Source organism: Augochlora pura, chromosome 3 (assembly GCF_028453695.1).
Source record: "Augochlora pura isolate Apur16 chromosome 3, APUR_v2.2.1, whole genome shotgun sequence".
Classification (NCBI taxonomy): Eukaryota; Metazoa; Arthropoda; class Insecta; order Hymenoptera; family Halictidae; genus Augochlora; species Augochlora pura.
The window spans coordinates 18,246,968-18,252,967 of record NC_135774.1 but is presented as its reverse complement, the minus strand read 5'-3'; the positions used below and the strand labels follow the sequence as shown (position 1 = coordinate 18,252,967).

At 33.7% G+C, this 6,000-nt stretch overlaps 1 protein-coding gene across 2 annotated transcripts in view; it reads right to left on the bottom strand.

Moving 5' to 3' along the window:
- The window catches only part of Dh44 (corticotropin-releasing diuretic hormone 44), a 67,275-nt gene that overhangs the window by 41,113 nt on the left and 20,162 nt on the right, over positions 1–6,000 (bottom strand). Inside the window, exon 1 of one of the 2 annotated variants that reach the window (XM_078177053.1) lies at positions 3,563–3,665. The exons of the other annotated variant lie outside the window; for it this stretch is intronic. The gene's annotated coding sequence lies outside the window, so the exon portion shown is untranslated. Of the gene's footprint in view, positions 1–3,562; positions 3,666–6,000 lie in introns of those variants that run through there. 2 annotated transcript variants of the gene reach the window in all.

The window sequence follows — 6,000 nt, the reverse complement described above, 5'->3', positions numbered from 1 at the left end:
AGCTGTGGGCTTCAAAAATGCTATTAGGAAGTTCTCTTAGAAATCTTAACTTTATGACACGTAATGATTATTGAGGAAGACGGAAATTAAATTAGCATGCTTCTGGTCGCCAGATGTAAAAAGGGTCTTCTTCTCAAAAATAACGTTCGTTGCGTCCGTGTCATAAACCCCATCGGTAGAAACTCCAGGCGATTGTTCCTTCGGGACGGAACAAAGTGAAACGCATTCATTTAAGATTATGGGAAAACAAAGCAGTGATTATCGATTTGAACTTATATTTTTTTATTCGCAATTTCAGTAGTTTGTTTAATGTTTACGATAAGTGAACTTATTTTTCTTCCGATGCCTTACTTAACGTACTGCTTACTACAAGATAAGCGAACATAACCACAAATCTTAATCGTTTGCGCCATATTTTTAAAGACAAGAAATATAAATATAAAATTTGTTACAGCAGACATTTTTAATCCAACTTTAAATGATTCATCATAATATTACATTCTATCCATAGAAAATAGAATTTGTTAAAGTATATTAAATACTAAGTACAATTATTGAGGCTCGGTATTCAGAGAGGAAGTACGCTAATTAGCACCAGAGCGTTTTTCTCTTTCTCCTAATGTTCAAAGTAGATTAAATATTTGTATCACGGAAAAATGTATATCGATGAAAAAAACACGGTCCATGTCACGTGTACCACCGATGGTACATGCTCACTTGTTCATTTAATGCGCTAAGTAAGTTATAACGAATTTAGAACGGAAGAATTAATTTCCGCCACAAGAATAGGTTATAATAAGTTTGTTTCGTTGTTACATATACTATAATTAATAATTACATATAACATATCAAGTTTCAGAAAATATCAATTAGCCAATGTTAAGAGTCAAGTAAAAACAGCTTGGCACGGAACGTGTTAAGTTATGAAAAATAATATCACTTAAATAGGGCACAATGAAATTCAATTAATTCATTTGAAAACGAATAGAAAAAGCATGTATAAAGCAAATGATACGCGATCGGAAAGTTTAAGATAGTACTCTGTTTTATCGATATTGTCGCCGATTCGATACAAGTTAGTATTCGCTAGAATTTCACGAAAAATTGAGCTTTCATCGAAGATTCGGGAAAAAGCTCATAATACCGAGAAACTCGGTGATGCGTATTAACCAAAGATGAAGGGCCAATTAGACTATCTATGAAGTTCTGACATCGCGAATGGTTTCGAATCCATCAAACAGACATGGCTGCGCGCCTGCGGACTTAAATGATGGGAGTTTCTTAGAAAACAGACCCGCGATGCTTGGCAATGGCGACCGAGCTACCTAGAAGAAGTGGAGCAGCCGAATGCGATACCAGCCAGATTTTCCACCTGCAATTTTTCCTAGTTATACTGAAACGACTAATAAACCTTTATCTTCCTTGTTTAAAACTGTCTAGACCCATTTGACACTGCAGACATCGCAAAGAGAAAGCAGATTTTACGCCGCCTGTTCCGCAAGGGGTTTGTGTGCATTAAGCAATGTTCGGGCGTTTTGCAAGCCGCCAGAAGTGTCTAGCTATGTAGTGCACAGGGATAACCATAAATGGCAAGTTGCAGATCCTTTACAGCAGAAGCTTCTCAGAAGCTAAAAATATTCTAAAAAGTAATCGATATTCTAACTGTTATCACTTCGTAAACAAAGCTCGTGCAACAATAATCATGTGTTCTTTTTAAAACTTTGAGACTCTATTTTTGTAATCTATTGGTCAAATTTTCTCTAAAATATTTCTATAGAATGTGGTAAGTGGGAAACTAAATCTTTTCCTTGAACTTTTCTTCGAAAATGCTACAAGTGTGACCATCTTCAAAGATCTTAATAGAATGCGAATTTCATGCATTTATAGTAAAAACCAGTCTAGACATTAGAAACGTGTTTTTCTATTTCAATGTATTGAAGATTTGATGATTGAAATTTCTATTTTACGATGACCTCAGCTTAGACGAGTTTCAAGGAGTCCTTAAAATCTGAAGTGAATCATGAAAAATTTTTTCCAATGAATTTAAAAATAATTTAGGTTGCAGTAGTATTTTTTAACAGAAGTTGTATCTTCAATTTCTTTCCACATACACATATTATGTAAAAACATTATATAAGTAAATGAACGATTGAAATCGGAAGTAAAATCTTGCAGTTTTGACATGTGCTTAGATTTATTGTTCTTGTAAAATACGTTTTTACAAGAGGTTAAACATCGACTATTTTTCACTTTCCCTTGAGGCATATTTCTAATTCATGAACATCATAACTGGTTTACTTAGGACACTAACATTTTCGAGGACTTGAAACGATTGATGCATGCTGCTTTATAAATGGTAAGATTGAATTCACTTAGAAATCTCAACACTTTCGCTGTAATGCATATTTAAATTAAGAAATACATCGAATCATTTTCAATGATAGGGTTCTCATAATTTCCAAGAATTTTCAAATAAAAATTGTGACTGTTGATTTTGAAAGAATTCTTTCATTCCAGTACACTATGATTGCATTCGTGTGTACGTGTAATATATCTTGTTTTACACTTATCATACTTTTAACCGTTAACCGAATTTGTGGAGAGCATATTTTGTACGCTTACTTACGCAACATATTTTGATCACTTTTGTACGGATAAAAAATAGACGATTATATCTTGTTAGTTATCATAACTAATTTGTAATAATTTATCAGAATAATGACTAATAAGCGACAAGTTATAGTCGTTAATCATTAATTGGATTACTCTTAACCAACTTTGATATACAAATACATAAAATAATATAAAATGTACAAAAAATATAAAATAAGAATGTATGACTAGAAACGATATATTTTAATGTGCAATTTATTTGTACAAATATTCATGATGTATTGTACGAATAGATTGGAACAAGATATTTGTAGCATCTATCGTCTCAATTATTTTCTTTCAGATTCAGTTTCAGAAAAAACCGAAAAAATAAGAAATAATTACGAGGAAATGTTACTTATATATTTTCAAGGCTACTGATGATTAGATCGTGGATTCTATACATTTTTAGGGAAACATTTAAACTATCTAAAAAAGTTATTGCAGCATTTCCCACTGATTAAAATGATTTAAAACAGAAAATAAATTGTTTCTATATTTTACAGATAATACAAATAATTTTTATTTTGCATAAAAGTACGCAATCTGTTAATGACAGGCTTCTACAGCATATTTGAGCAGATACCATTTCCGAATGAATTGTTTTACTTATTAACCTCTTAGGCACAAAGCATCACTATAGTGGTTTTCGTGAATGTTTCGTGCTTTACTCAATTGTTTTATTAATTATTAAAGTAAACGATTAAAGTATGTATGTACAATACACTAAGAAAAGGATATATGTAATTAATAATATATATAGCTAAATAATATGTAGCTACACAAAATATATATTAAAAAAAAAATGGTAATTTAGTTATGAAAAACTTTATTTGCGCAAAATCCAGCCGTGCCTAATTGGTTAAAAGATAAAACACTAACTTCCTATTATTATTCTTTGTAAACTCACCTAGGAAGCTCTCAGTACTGGTCAAGTCATTGTTTTCGAAAAATCGTCGGAAATGTTTTCACGCAACTCGAAAGAGTTTCTCGTCATCTCACTACTGTACAGATAACTGTGACCGCAGAGAATGATTTAGTCAATTATGCGAATCTTCATCACGAACCATTAGGAATACGCGAGACGACTGTGGAAGCATTCGACGGCATTTTTCAAAGAAAGTGATAAGATAGCGACCGGTTGAAGCAACGAAATTGCAAACGTTGCCGTTCCCGATTGTGCAATAATGGTCGTATAACTTTGCAATAATTTGCTAAACTCCTTAAGCTTTTAAAAATAGTGGAATTTTCAGACCGTTTCCTCCATGTTGGGAAATTCCAGCGGCTCCGTGGCGTTCCAATCGGTCCGCGGAGCGATCCGCATTAAATGCCTCTTAGCTGCCTAACCTAGGTGATACAGAATTTCTCAGAATCCCGCAGAAATTACCGCGGAAGTGAAATTTATGGCAAAATGAAGGAACCACCTTTTTTCACCCTTCGACAAAGAAATTAATCGCCTCTTTTCCCTAGCACTGTTGGAATTAAGCGCGGCGAACCTTGACCTCGACAGTGTGTAACCTTGCCGTGCGCGAATGGTTAATGCTTTTTTTTGGGATTCTTTTTCTGTCGGTGAGCCGTCTCGTAAAGCACAGCTTGGTTGGTGTCCTTCGCGACACAAACGAATGGGATCGCGGTAGGCTATGCAGTAAAATGGCTTGCCATTATTTCCTGCCGCCTACAGGTATTCGCGAGTGGTATTTTTCGAGATCAACGAACGGTGACGACGATCTCTCCTCACTGTTATCTTCTCTTGCAAATACATGACTGTCTTGTTTCGCAGCTAATCCTAGGAAGATGGAGCAGAATTCCCGGAATGTTATACGCTGTAAAATTGAACACACATAAACGTGTAGAAAAGCCTTCTTGCGAAGACTCGATCATCTTCTGTCCGAGATACCGTAAGATTTGTTTTGATATGTTAACCCCCAATTACTATCGCCGGTGTGTGAGAACATTACAAATTTATTATTAACGACCGATTTTAATACACTTGCTTCTATTCAGTCGAATTTATACTTCTTCAATATTGATGTACACAGCATGAACACTTGATTTTGATTTTTTAATTACCCCTTTTATGTTAATAATAACGCGATCGCGTACTTTGTACAGAATTGTAGTAGTTAAGGCTTAAAATATGATAGTATAAACAGAATGCAAGAGGTTGAGTTGAAGATTACAACTAAGATGGATGGATATTACAACCGAGTATTGTGTGCAATTATTTTTGGGAAGAGACACGAAGATTAATTAATATTTCCCTCAACGTTTGCACACCGAATGCTCAAAAAGGTATAAAGCACACATTAGTGCGAATAATACTGTAGATATCTAAGGAAAATAAAATAATCCTGTTACAATTATCTCATTTTAACGATTAATAATGCGAGAGGAACAGTGTGCTTAATTTTATTTTTCAATATACATACTTAGACATTCCCTATCTTTACATCTAGATTTCCAGCAGACTATTTCACTATTCCAAATGGTTAAACATTGAACCAGGTTCTAAAATTGTTTGCCTTCAAGCAGGTAAATTCTGAACAGAAAGATATACAACAGGTATTGACAAAGGGCTTTGTATGTTACACTCTTATACAAGATATTATATATATGTATATTCTTTTCCACATTTCATGAAAGGAAAGTGCTTAAATCATCATTTATGTTCAAATTTTTGCTGAGTTTTATAAAATACTAGCAAACCGGGCGAACTTCGTTTCGCCACCAGATGACTTCGTTTTTTGTAATATTTCGTTTGGGGATTAAAAGATGAAGAAAAGTTATTTTTTTTGTTTTATAAACCATATTGGTTTGTAGTACATGCTATGTATCAGAGATGGCGCTGTATGTGAAAAATGATTTTCCCTGCTTTCCTGCTTTTCTGTTGAAATTTTTCCAGAATTTTGGTTGCTATAAACCTCACGGAGCCCGAGACCTTTCCAACGAATGCAAAACCGTGGAAATCGGTTCGTGCGTTCTGGAGTTATAGCGTCAGGAAGGAAAACTCGACTTATTTTTATATAATAGATATAACTCTCATTTTCAATAAAAGAGAATTGACCTTTATGTATTTTTCACCCATGAAATCAATCTTCATTCGGAATAACATAACCTGACATAAATTGGAAAATAACTTATTCCTTACAATTTCGTTACAAATAAGTTAACTATTCTATCGAATTATCTCTTCGAATACTTTTCCAATAATGGAAGAATCTATTTTTATATTAGGTAACTGATACACTGTAAAAACATCTGTTTCTGATAGCAACATCTCCATCGTTTTGGAAATCGATGACTATCTATGATAAGAGTACAGCATAATAGGATTCAGTTCCGGTAAGC